At 32.3% G+C, this 15103-nt stretch overlaps 1 pseudogene; it reads right to left on the bottom strand.

The window, feature by feature from the left end:
- Nucleotides 1-1718: 1718 nt before the first annotated feature.
- The window catches only part of LOC107849088, a 31738-nt pseudogene continuing 18353 nt past the window's right edge, over nucleotides 1719-15103 (bottom strand).

The following is a 15103-nucleotide window of genomic DNA, read 5'->3' as shown; positions in this document are numbered from 1 at the left end:
TACTTCTATAAAAATCTCATCCACACAAATTCTGAATAAATAAGGCTCATCCTATAAAAACTTCTTTACCTCATGCATAAAGTTCTTTCTTCTCTTAAATGAAAGATTTTCTAGGACTAGATCACTTGCTAGATAATTTGCATAGTCTTCAAACCATAGAATTAGATCTTGGGAAGCTGTTAATATCTTCTCATCTATAAAATTGTCATCAATCTCGAGCCCATCATCAACATTATGCACAGCTTCTTCCTTAATTCTAGACAAATAATCTGCAACTTGATTTGCAGTGACTTTTCTGGCTTTGACCTCAAAATCAAATTATAGCAGTAATACCATCCACCTAATCAGTATAAGGTTTGAATACTTTTTCACTATTAAGTACCATAATCTTGCATCATCATTGTGCACAATTGCCTTTGTCCCAAACAAATAAGACCTAAACTTCTTAAAGGCAAAGAACACTGCCAACAACTCTTGCTCAGTGACAGTGTAGTTCTTTTGAATAGGATTTAGTGCCTTGCTAGCATACTAGATGGGATGAAAGATCTTTTTTATTCATTGGAAAAGTACAACCCCTAAGGCCTATCCACTTTTTTCACATATAATCGGAAATAGCAATGACTAATTTGGGGACACGATGATAGGAGCATTCATCAGCTTCTCTTTTAGGCACTCAAAAGCCTTCAAGTATGCTTTAGTAAACACAAATTTCACCTCTTTCTCAAGAAGCCTACAATAAGGGTTAGAAATATTGGAGAAATCCTTGATGAATTGCCTATAAAACCCAGCACGTCCTAAAAATCTTTGAATACCATTCACAGAAATTGGTGGAGGTAATTTCACAATCAGTTTAATCTTCACTCTATGTACCTCAATACCCTTCTTTTAATTCTTTTTCCCAAGAATAATACCTTCTTTTACTATAAAATGGCATTTTCCTAATTAAATACCAAGTTTTATTCCTTACATCTTCATAAAGCATTTGTCATGTGAACCAAGCATTAATCTAAAGAATCGGTGAAATCATCTATAAAAACTTTAATGGTGTATTTTACCTTGTTAGAGAATATTGACATCATACATATCTAAAATATTGTTGGAGCATTACATAACTTGAATAGCATAGGTCTGGATGCAAAGGTCCCATAAGGACAAGTGAAGGTTGTTTTCTCTTAGTCCTCAAGTGCAATATTGATTTGGTTGTAGCCTGAGTACCCATCCAGAAAATAGTGTCATCCTTTACATGAAAGCCTATCCAATATCTGGTCCATGAAGGGCATGGGAAAGTGATCCTTTTAAGTCTACACAATAAATTTTCTATAATCCAAGCATACTCTACATCCTCTGAATGACCTCATTAATACTAGCTCATTCTTGTCATTAGGCATAACAATAATACTACCTTTTTTCATAACACATTGTATCAGACTAGCCCACTTGCTATTAGAAATAGGGTACACTACACTAATATCCAACCACTTGATTTCTCTTTCTTTAACACCTTTTGTATAGGAGGGTTAAGTCTATGTTGATGCTCTATACTTGGAATAAAATGTTGTTCAATTTTAATTTAATAGACCAACCAATGGCCCTCTTGAATCCCTGTAGCACTGATAATAAAGCTTCCACTTCTATCTCTATTAAATCTGTAGCAATAATTACTGACAAAGTATTGTTGGGCCCTAAAAATACATATTGCAAATAAAGAGGAAGGGCCTTCAACTTAAGTTGGGTGGCTCCTCAATAGATGGGAGAGCAGGTGAAGTGGTTCTATTTTTCAAATCCAAATCAAACTTCCTTGGTGTACAAGTATAAGAACCACTTCTAAAAAGTGTGCACACTATATCATCATAGTCATCAATTCTATCGCTGTTGAAATTCATAATCAAAGCTGCTAAGGCTTCAACACCCAACCTCTCTTCTATAGGAACAACATCAGAAGTATCTTCCAAAGTAGCTAATGTATCAATAATAAGTATTGAGTCTATGTTTTCATCAAATGCACCAATCACATATATCACTCTCAACTCATCAGGCTGCTTTATAGATTTGCATACATTAAATGCCACTTGTTAATTATTTAGTCTCAACATCAAATCTCCAAGCTCCAAATCAATTAACATCCTATCTGTACCCAAGAATGGTCTTCCTAAAATAATTGGGACTTTAAAGTCCACTTCACAATCTAAGATCACAAAATCAATAGGAAAGATAAAATAAGCCATATCACCAATACATTATATAAAATGCCAATGGGTTTCTACACTGTCCTATCTTTAATCACTAGTTTCATAGTGGTTGATTTGAGAGCTCCCAACCCCAACTTTTTAAATACTACTAAGGGCATGAGGTTTATACTATCACCCATATAACATGATGGCTAAGTGAGGTTGAAAGATCTAATGGTGCAAGGTATGATGAAAGAACTGGGATGTTTCTTATTCTCTAGTAATAATCTAGTAGTTGAAACACTGTAGTGATGAATATTATTGGCTGGCTCATAACTGACTAACCTCTTCTATGTGATCGATCTTGTATGAATTTTGCATATCCTGGCATTTTCTCTAATGCCTCTACAAGAGGAATATTAACTAACAACTCCTTTAACATAGATAAAACTTTTGATACCTACCCACTTCTTGCTTATTTTTAGCCTTTGCAGAAAAGAAAGGTGAGGTCATGGAATGGGCTTCAAAATAGGCTCTTCTACCATATTTTTTCCTATATATTTCTTGGTGCTACTCTCCTCATCAACAGAATCATCATCATTCTTTTGTTCATCAACAATGGGTTCAAGAGGATCTCCAGTGGTTTTACCACTCCGAGTGGTAATGGCATGGTAGTGACAATCATTCTTTGGATTTGTAACTGTGTTACTAGGAAGAGTGCAAGGTTTTCTTTGATCAATGTGTCCTATATCTGGAAATACTGCTACTTCAGTTGCTTAATTGTGGTATCATGTTACTCAAATTTATGATTCAGTCATGAAAGGTCTTCCTTAATCTCTGTAAGATATCTCTCTTGACTTTCTTGGCCTTTGACTAGCTTTACAAATATTAATTCAACTCTAGACTCAGTATCCCAGCTACCTGGTAGTATATATCTACCACTCTTCTCTTTGTATTTATATTTTCATCTCCAATAACTATGTCTGTCTCTAGTCAGTCTCTGTGTTTATCATGATAATAGTTCTGACCTTAATTCTCATGCCCTTGGGCTCTAAAATCCACAAACTATCGATCAAGATACTTTGCTTCCTCTTCAGATTCAGTCTCAAAAGTCCTATAATTAGACCCTGTGACCCAACTACATTCACTTTCTCAGCTCTTATTATTGCAAATTTTTATGTAAGCAACCCAATGTGTCTAAAGCTATGCAACCTCTTATGCTACCTAATCATAACCAAGACAATAATCAGAAACTGTTCCAATATCATATGTACCAACATCACATTCAGCGTCTCAAGTATGCTAACCTCGAATGCTCACCCTAAAATCATCTAGTATTTCTTGCATAGTGTCTCACCGAAGATGCATGAATGCACTTCCAAAATAGCATCTTCCATTTCTCTTAAACTGATATTGAATTATCTATAGTAGATTTCTAATAGATTGTATCATGTGATCCTGTGATTAGGTACTATGCTCAGCTTCTTCGTGAATCTAAACCATGATTGATATATGGATTCTGTAGGTAGCTGTCTTAAAATTATAGATTTTATATATCAACAGTAGCATTTTTATTGGAGGGAATAATATGTTTAGAAACTATTTATGCAACTCAAGCCAAGTAGTGATTGAACCTCTTAAAAGTTCCCCTATCTATTATTATGTTTTTCCTATAAGTAAGAATGGGAAAAACCTTAATATCAAAGCTTCCTGGTCTACCCATGAAATAGCATATGATGAACAAATCCTAGTAAAATTAGCAAGATACTTGTTCACATATCATATGCTGATCCCGAAAATGCACCCTTCAAGTTTATCAATTAGATCATAGTACTAATAATGTCAAATTTAACATTGGAGGGTCCTAAGGATGGTACACAAAGTCAGTACAGTCATTCTTCAGCTCAGTCTGGTTGCTCAAATCAGCAGGGTGCCACTCCCAGTGCCGGTGGGCAGTGCCCAAATAGGCTTTATGCACTTTAGTATAGACAAGATCGAGAAAGTTCTCTTGATGCAGTCATTGGTAGGTTACAGACCTCCCATTTACATGTTTATGTCTCATTAGATCCAAGAGTTTCTCTGTCTTTTGTTACTCCTTGTATAGCAATTAACTTTAAGGTCATACCAGATATTAACAAAACCTTTCTCATCCTCCACCCCAATGGTTCATTTTATCATAGCCCGATGGGTATACAGGAACTGTCCAGTTATGATATCTCAGAAAGTCAGGCTTCTAGATTTCAGTAGTAATATTAGTATGTTCAGAAAAGTAATGGGTAGGAATGATTCTCAACCCATCTTTACCTCAGCTCAAAGCTTATACTTCATTCATCACGATACCTATGCATGCCTTATGTCTCAGCTCCATGAACACAACTTATATTCACATACTTTCCATAGATTTGTGTGCATTTCCAGTTCCTAGTATGAGGAGCTCCAGTTCACTCAGCAGTACGAAGTATATTTCATGAAATCATGAACTCCAAACTAAGGTCATGCAGCTCATGAATTCTGCACTCATGCCTTATAGTGTGTTTAGTCCTGGTCACCATATAAATCATAGTCTCAGTTACCATCTTAGTTATAGTCTTAGTCACAGTCGATCAATCAGATCAGAAAATTAGTTCAGTTTCAGGTTTGCTTGACTATAGCATACAATTATCAGTTATTTAGTTATCAGTATTTCAGTACCTCCATTTAGAGAATATTTTAGAATCATGTTATATGCTTGGTCTTGTATTCTCAACTAATACAGATTTTTTTTTATGAATTCATGCTCAGTTATGTCATGTTACCCAACCAGTCCTTACCTCGTGTACATAACACTCTATAGTTTCAGTCCCATTATTTAGACTAAGCTTAATTCAGTCTTGTATGCCCAGTATTCAATTATTAGTCATCCAGTTAATCAGATAATTTAGTATGCTTATGCATTCATGCGCAGCACCCATATGAATATTTTTTAGTAATCCCAGGTGAAGTGTCATACTAAGGTGGTGAGTATAGATGAGAATAAGGTTTTAGTATGAGTTAGTCCGTAAAGCCAATAATTCAATATTAGCAGTCAGAGAGATAAGTTTGTGTGGTGTGGTTTCCATCTTTCTATCTAGTCACTCTATCCGAATGTCTCGTGAATTAAATTATTCCAAGATGGAGCAATCAGGTATTGCGTGTTCATCTCAGTTCATGTATCATGTCTCAGTTTCAAATCTCAAATATTCAATCATAGTTTAGTTCGAAGGTGCTTTGTGCATTGCCTAGTTTTCCTCAGTATCTCAGCCAAGTCAGCATTCATCGAGGGATATAATGTCCCAAGGGGGAGATGCACTATAACCCTGAGCTTTCATGTCCTAAAACTCCCATTTCTCTTCACGTAAAAAATCCAGTTTGGAGTAGTGGGTACTCATAAGTTGACTCTCAAGTTCCAATCTCAGTCGTAAGCCACGTATTCAAAGGGCTCAATTTAGTGCACGATATTCAGTTCATGTACCACATTCCAGAAGTCATGATCTCATGTTCCTATTTATGCGTACTCTGAAAATGATCTTGAGTTCATAAGTATTTTTTAGTTTAAGTAATAGTTTTCCTTGAACTCATTCAGTTTCATGTTCAGATTTTAGTTACAAACTTGGTATCAGTTACTGATGCATGTTTAGTTATACGTTCATGATCCAGTTTAGTCATGTATCCATGCATCAGATATCCATTTTTAGTACATAAATTTAGTTTATCAGTAATCCCAGTCATGCATTCATGAATCATGTTCAGCTATATCCATGCATCAGATATGCATGTTCAGTATGATAATTCAAAATACCAGTAATATCAATCATATAGTCATGTTCCAGATTTTCATGTCCACTAAGTAATTCAGTCTCTCAGTATTCTCAATCTCAGCAGTCTCATTCGAGGATGAATGTTTCCAAGAGGGAGATAATGTAAGACCCCCCCAAAATCGTAATCTTAATTCAGTTCTTTAGGCTTGTCAAGGGGCCCCAGACTTAGAATAGTTTAGATAAGCACTCAAAATTAGTGTCATTTTAACCTATGAATGTTGTAAATCTTATTTCATGACCTTTATCTTCATTAAATATTGATGTTTAGGTTGATTCATGATCGGGAATATCCGTAGGTGTTTTCGAATAAGTTTTGGATTTCTCAGACTTCGTTTGAAGCTCCTTTGGAATCCCAAAATAGTGAATCAACGTGATCTTGGTGCGCCGCAATGACTATCGCATTGATTACTATTTTCCCCAGCTACCAGCATCCAATTCCTGTGAATCGACACGAACATGGTACAACGTGTAGTCTATTGCGTCGATGCCATCGACATGCCGCATCGACCTGCGCATCGGTAACTCAGTTTTTAGTCATTAAAAGACCGCATTTTAGGGGATATTTAGGTCTTTTTCCCTTTACCCTCAACCACCAAAACACGAAATTAAACTCCTTATAGAGCAAATATAGTCATTCTTTCTCAAATTATCTTAAGAATAAAACCCTAGAAGATCCAATTTCAAATTAAGAACTCAAAATTCAACCATAATCTTTAAGAATTTCTTCAACAAAGGTATGCGAAGTGTTCATCCAAGGGTTCCTTCCACCCCTTGGAGTCCAAGAATCTCTTTTGACCTTCAAGTAATTAATTTTATGATTTCCATGGTTGGAATTAAAGTGTATCCATGATTGCTATTTGGATTAAGTTCCTAATTCATCATTATATATATATCTCATGTGAAATTGATCATTATGTGTGTAGAATCCATGATAAACCCTTGACTTGTGAAATTAAAAATAAATTATGATGCTCACTTGTTGTTCAATACTATGTGCATATACTATGCTCACCAAGTGTTTGATAAATTGTCCATGTGAACTATTAAGAGAATGAAATCATGTCAAGTTAGCTTATGTGCAAGTTATATCATGCAAGTGTTTGTCAAAATTCCCCCAATGAATGAATGGTGATTAAGTTCATAGTTTACATGATTCATGTTATGCCATGTCTTTTAATTTATGCTATCGAGTCCTGGTGGTACTTGTACCCGATAATCTAGCTGATTACCTAGAGCCATGGTCTGTTATAGAACAGTATCAGTCATTTCATGATCAACAGTGTTCTCAGTCATTTACAAACACTCAAGAAACCTCAGTAGTGATCGTAATTCAGTCACAGTACTCAATTCAAACCTCAGTAGTACTCAGTAGTACTCAGTAGTACTCAGTCAGTTAACAAAGTTCAGTAGTTTTTGTCAGTCCACTAAATCCAATGAACTCAGTTCAGTTCAGTCAAACAGTAATATCAGTAACAGCTCAGTCCATCCTAGTACAGTTTAGAACTCATTCCAGTGTCTATTTAGTTGGGAGTAGGATTCAACACCGAGTAAACCCAAGGATGGGGACTCACCTGCTAGTAGAGGGTGTGATCCTTAGAAGCAATCCATGTGTTCCAGAACCACATAGCCAGCGTAGGGTGAGATATCTTTTTACAAGATATTAGTAGGGTTGGTATATCTCATTTGAGTTTTTCCTATCAGCGAGGGTTGATAGAAGATCTTTCTATCAGAGAGGGTTAACTCACAGCTTGTCCTTACCCGTGGCATGGTATTGACACCCTTCTAACTTGGGTTACAGGTTGAACCCTAAATCATTTAGAGAAGGGGCATGTCTGTTAGATGATTACCTCCCATAGTCTCAGTTCCAGTCTCAATCTCAGAATAGAACTCAGTTCAGTTCTACAAATCCAGAACTATCAGATGTAGTCACTCAGCACAGTACAAAACTCAGTATGGTTCCACAATATTTAGAACTGTCAGATACAGTCATTCTATAATTAGTAATACAGTATTTATATTGGTTATCAATATTCCGATTCAGTACTCAGTATTAGTACGATCTTAGTTACAGTCTATGTATTCATGCATGTATTCTTACTCAGTCATACTCATGTTATTCAATTATTATTGTGCATGCATATGAACCCATGCATATCAGCCTACCTCACTGAGCATCCTAGTACATTTAAAGTACTTACACATGCTTTTCTTTGTGCTATGATGTCTTATATCATTGGTTCAGATGCACGGGCTTCAGAGCACCCTTAGCAGTTTAGATTCTCAGCCTTCAGAGTAGTGGTGAGTCCTCATAGTTCGAGGATGTGCTTATTATTTACAGTACTTTAGTTTTATTTTAGTAGATAAAGTTAGTTGGGGTCTTGTCCCATCAACTCCAAAGTTCAGACAGTTAGAGGCTTTTCAGACTAGAGTATTTTTTAGACAGTTGTTCAATTTTTTAGTACTTATGTTCAGTTTTGGTATTTTGACACCGCATTCAGATTTATTTATAGATTTGAACCTTATGGCATATGTTTTCACCTATTTTTTCATAAATACAGTATTTATTACTTAGTTATTGTAGCAGGTACCAATCATGGGTTAGCTTTTGGTCCTTTGGAATTATGAGCACCGTCTAGCGTCCGGGGTATAGACTCGGGCATTATAATTTTTGACCCCTTTTAATAACTCTTGCCTATAAGGCACACATTCTAACTTTTTCCCATAAAGCAAATGATCATGACATTTCAAGACAATGAAGATTCACAAATAGAACAAAATTTTTGCCTTATAGGAAAATATTAGAACTTAGATATTTTGACCATAAGTCACACGTTCAAGATATTTTAAGATAGTGAACCTACTCAATTGACCACAAATTTTGTCTTATAGGTAAACAATTGAACTTATTTAGAAGTAACAAAGATTTAACACCATACACCTTTGGAGATAAAAATTTAAGATCGGACATTAGAAGGGTAAGAATTCAAGATCGAACACTCTGAAGGACCCGAAATGTAATCTACCCAACCAAATAGGCTCTCAATTCATTTCATTTCCCTTTCTTTATTTTTTTTTAATTTTTTTATGTATAAGCAACTTAAATTCCTGAAATTTGCTAGCTAATTAATTTCTGTCATATCTTTACTAATAATTACACCAAACCTAAATTTTGTGACCCCTTATACATAATTAAGATTCGTGATACATAAGTATTAACTAATTAACAATGTAAAAGAAAAATAATGAGAAACATATGAATGTGAGCAATTTATGCGGTCATGATTATGGTGTATCTGTTAAATTTCTTAAATATAGTAACAATATAATAATTTCAAATTTTGAATCACCAAATCATGCACCTTCGATCAAGTACTCCCAATTTATTCAACCAAATTCTCCCAATTTACCCTATCTATATTTTCTGATTTTATTTTCTTTAGTCCAGATAGAAGATAAACATCTCAATTTTATTGAGACATTTTGGTGTCTGGAAATTTTAAATACAGTATGAACGATAAAAAAGTGGTGAAATTATGATTGTAGAAAGTATTTTGTATGTGAGTGTTTTCGGCAATTACAGCACAATTAGGGTTGAGAAATCTAGAAAAAATTTAACGTCTGATACATCATTAAAGTAAATTCATCACCAATGATGATAAGGAGTGAAAATAGAGTGAAAATTTATGCTAAGTTAAAGAAAAATATTCCAAAATTTGTAATGTATTCTTTGTTCATAACTTCAACAGATAAGTCTACAGAAAAGGTAATGTTCGATAGGGATATTGGAGTCATAGTTTGTGTAGAAGGAATGAAATATGATGCACTAGCACTTTCTGTTTTTGAATCAAAAAATGAGTACTCCTTATTTATACCTGAATTGAAAGTTTAAAACCTAATTAGTGATTGCAAAAATAAAGAAGTACGTGAAGGAGAAACAGCTTTACAGGAATAAAACTACTCTTGTATCTGTGATGACGAAATATATCGCAGATCATTACTTTAATTTTAGATCTAAAAAATTTAAAAAAGAGAGGTATGTTTACAACCTATATAGGAGAAATTCTTACTTTTTAATAAATTGAATAAATGTTGCATATTGTAAAAGGATACATTGCTATTTATGTATCTTAACTATAGTTGTTTATTCATTTTGGTTGAATGTCTGATAAATTCATCATGAAATAATTTATATATACACTATTTATAATCAGATTACGTACAGCCTACTGTATTTCATATACATTACATGTTATCCTGTTTGTACAAAACATGATTTACTTGAGATACACTGCATTATGAGGATTTGTGTTGGTATAAGCTATTGTCATTAATGTGAAAAATACTTTTCTTTCATCTATGACCTACATTATTTTAATGAAGATAGAAATTGGATCACGAAGGTATCTTGCCTAAATAATTCAGATATCTTTATGATTCGTACGTTCAACGATGTATGTACATATTGAATTAGTGAGAGAGTTACCACAATCTTTGTTAGTGACTTTACAATGCTAAAGTTAGTTAATCATAAGAAAATACACATTTCGGAAGATATAATGGAAGAAATAAAAGTTATTTAAGGGGTGGATATTAATTATGTGAAGGCATGATGAACTAAGGAGTATTCTATAGAGATACTAAGGAGTGGACAGACTGATGAATATAGATAAATGTAGAGATACACTCATATTCTAAACATTGTATATTCTAACTCACACATTAGGATACATAAGTCAGAAGAAAATGAATTCACGTATTTTTTATCAGTTTACACCCAATGAAAAATGATTTCAAGTTTTGTAGACTAGTATTTGTGGTTGATGGGGCTCATTTAAGTAGCTCATACTAAGGAACTTCTCTTTTGACAAACACTCTAGAAGGTGCAGCTACAACAACTGATATGAGTTTAATGAACTAGTTTTAGAATATTTCGTATCATTATATTTTGATGTGTTATGTTATTTGCTGATATTTTAAAACAGTTACCATAAGTGTACTCATTAACTTAATGGATGTTTTTTTATTTAGTATGGATTTTGTCAATAGTTTATGGCGTTGTAAATACTAAGAATGATTATTCATGGACATGATTTTTTCAACAGTTTAAAAGTGTGTATGGAGAACATGAGAACATGTGGATTATATCAGATCCCAATAAAAGCATAATCAGAAATATAAGCATTGTGTATCTTAATGTCCCTCATCTTGCATGAGTTTGAATTTTTTGAAAGAATGTTTGCACTAACTTTCTAAATAGTAAAAACAGACTAGCGACTTGTACTATTCTATGATGAAGGCTTATAGAAAAGAGGATTTTGATTGCCTTATAGACAAGGTAGTTAAGGTGGATCATAGGATAAAATATTACTTATATCATGATGGTTATGAAAAAATGTCAAGAGTTCATGCACCAATAAACAGAGATAGGATGATGACATTTAATATTACTGAATATATAAACGATTGTTTGGTAAAGGTATGGGAATTGTCTATATTAGAATTTCTGAAAGAATCAAGAATATTATTGGATCATGAAACTGCAAAAACAAAGAAATAGCATCATATGCAAAAACTATACTAGAAAGAAGGTTTAAAGAAATTCTACTTCATAATGGAGCAAAATCTTCTCACATGACAGTATGTTCTAAAAGATACATATATATTAGTTTTTCTTTATGCATATTTCAAAATTTTGAAATTTTATTTAAAAAATTATATTTACGTATCAGTTGAATTCCTGGTTATATGTTTGACAGGTTAATACTTTATCAAACTATGTGTACATTGTATACGAGTCTGGTAGAAGGCACATTGTCAATATTGAGAGTAAAACATTCAACTGTGAATGATTTCAACTTAATGAGATGTCATGTCCTCACACAATTGTAGTTTTGAAGAGCAAAAATGTAGATGATATGAATTCATACTACTCAGATTACTATAAGTCTTGAACATCAGTGAGGACGCATAAAGTTTTAATGATTTTAATGTCAGATATGAAGGATTAACTTGTGCCTAAATATATTAATGAGGAAGAGGTCTTACCACCAAAATACCGAAGACCACTCAAAAGATCAAAGAAAGGGAGGCATAAGAAATCTAATAAAATTCTTTCATCAAGCATAAATTATTGTGGATGATGCGATTGTGCAGGTCACATCAAACGGACTTGTGCTTTTTTTCAAAGGAGAAGCAAAATTTGTGTTGACAGATACATAACATGATTTAATTAAAATATTTCATCATGAACATGATGTTTTCTAATCTGAATAGTGTTAAATCTTCGTTAATCAGTTTTCATGTAATGACTTTATCACAAGTTATGGGAGTTTTCTTATTTTATTTTCAGAGATGCATTTCATTCAGTTTCACTGGTTGTGTTGTTGATACATTACTCAATATTTGATGAATCACTTACACATTTTATAGTAAGTACAACTTAATTTTAATGATGTACATTATTTTTCTATTCTTGGTGACCATTTATACATATGTTTAATTATTAATACATATACTTTAATGAATGTAAATTTATTTTATAATTTATAAATATAAAATGTCATTGATATATTGTAAGTAATCAACTAATGATACATTACTTTATTTGTCGTTTCTATTTAGGTACACTAAACTGTTCTGTATCTTTTGCACATATTTTAGTTGACTTTCTGATACATTAGTCTAAACTATCACAAAGATACAAGACTGCAAGTATGATTGCACTATATCATACTTATATAATGGCAACTAATTCACTACATGATTTATACACTGAGACATAGGTAATAATTAATTTATATGATACATTATTTTTTATTAATGTATCTAATACTTTGTTATAAATAACATATCTATATAAAAATTACTAATACATTACATAATTTGTACAGAAATACATAGCAAAGAATTATATTATAATCAAAAATATTATCCAGTAATGTATCTGATACATTAATATTAAAAACATTGTTATGTATGTCAGACTTATGATAAGTTACATTATAATATACATTATACAATAATAATGTATCTTATGTAACATATTATAAGATACACTGATAAATAGTAAAGCACCTGTTGTAATATATTAATGAAACTAGTGCAATAAAAATAACTTGTACAGATTGTGAGAAAAATAACTAAACACTACCTAAATTATATGTTATAATTAATTTCTTAAAATGCAAAACAAAACGTTCAACATAAAGATAAAAATATGTCTTGATCAGTATTTTGTTAATACATTAGCCAAAATATTGTTCAAATAAAAACATAAGTACCTTTCTAACTAGTCAATGCTAACTATCACAAATTCATTGGGCGGTGGAACATAATTGAGTCTTGGTCTTGGAGTCTTCATTATTGCTAACACAGCCTTTTTTGTCATGACAATTTCGTAAAATCATAAAAGTGAGGTGTATCTCAATCGATAAGATTCTGCTTCAAAATTATAAAAATAAATTGACAAGTCTTAACTCAAATACTAGCATCGCCAGCTACAAAAACTCCATAGTCACTTAATATTAAACTATCTTGAGTTAAAAAAATTTGTTCAAAAATAGTATAATATTGTATGTCTTGTATAGACATAATTTGTTGAAATGATTCTTATAGACTATCACTCACTTTTTAAGTGATGTCTTTCATATATTAAGCCTCAAAAGTCATTGGTACAAAAATTGGCTTCCTTACCTCATTTTATCCTTGTATGATTTCAAATTTGATTAGACCGTACGTTTCATTTGTTATAGAAATTGACTATCAACCAAGTAAGTTGAAAACATCACAACCAACTTATGAATCTCAGATGATGATTCTCTATGTCTTGATGTTGATAGTTAATCATAAACTCATATACATTTATTCTTGAGTACAATAACAGTCAATATTAAGTGAAACTCTTCATCACAATTTATGGGTACATAAACTTCATTCATCAGATGTCAAGGCTAACTAGAAGAGATGTTGAAGCCTTTGATAATGTTGGTTATTAATTTCTTATGTCGGACAATAATACATGATTGTGCATAAACCTCCTACATAGAAGTACATTATCAACCGCAAAGAATAATATATATGGTACGTCTTGTCTATATATGTTTTAAACAAGCAATTCATGGTGGTGTATCTGTATTATTGATTAGTTTGTTGCTTTGACTTTTTACGCAGGTGGTAGAATATAATATTAATAAATAGTATATATCAATAAGAAAAACTAGTTAAGCATGTCAGCAACATAAATATAAAACAACTGATAAATAAGTTACTATTGTAGCTTGTTGGTTACTATACTTAAAATCGACATACATCAGAATTTCAAAACTGAGACATAACCCTATCAATCAAAGTCGTATTGAAACAAATATAAGACATGTAAAACAACCCATATATATACGTATGTATCAGATTGCTATTACATAAAGATACATAACATAACATTTTCTAAGTTTCTACCTCATTATTCTAGAATATGTTTTGTTGACACATCAAGTAGAACCAGTTCTTTATTTTTGGATCTACAATAAAAAAAAATAATCTTTCTAAATTCAAGATCAAAATCTTTAGCTTTGTAGTGATTATCCTTTAATTTTCTGTTCATTAATTAGGATAATATGTGAGAAAGCATATGTTTATTATATGATAATTTTAACTAAACAAAAGAGAACTTACTTGTTGGCATGACACTTAAATATCTCTTTCATAATCCATTCAGAGTACATCATTATTTATTCACTCTCCCCTTTTCAAAAATTTAAACCCATAAAAAACCTACTACTAGAAAAATCAAAAGTCATACTCTCATTGTCTTTAAAATTGAAATCAAATTTTGTTAAATATGGTGAATTGAATATTCTTGAAGGTTTTCTAATTCTATGAGAAGATGTTTTTGTTGTCATCATATATAATCAGGTTGGTATCAAGAAAATCTAGAGGAAACTGACTGTCGTAGATTAAAAATTGTTTGTTTCATTTGAATCAAATAACCTTCAATCGTAGTGCAAGCAAGAGAGTTGATATTTTAGATATGAGTGCGTCTATAGCATCTTAAATTGACTCAGGTAATTTATCCGTGAAATCATCTTAAAAGATAAACATGTC

This window comes from Capsicum annuum, chromosome 12 (assembly GCF_002878395.1).
Source record: "Capsicum annuum cultivar UCD-10X-F1 chromosome 12, UCD10Xv1.1, whole genome shotgun sequence".
NCBI classification, from domain to species: Eukaryota; Viridiplantae; Streptophyta; class Magnoliopsida; order Solanales; family Solanaceae; genus Capsicum; species Capsicum annuum.
The sequence above is the reverse complement of the archived record's forward strand: the minus strand, read 5'-3'. Positions and strand labels throughout refer to the sequence as shown.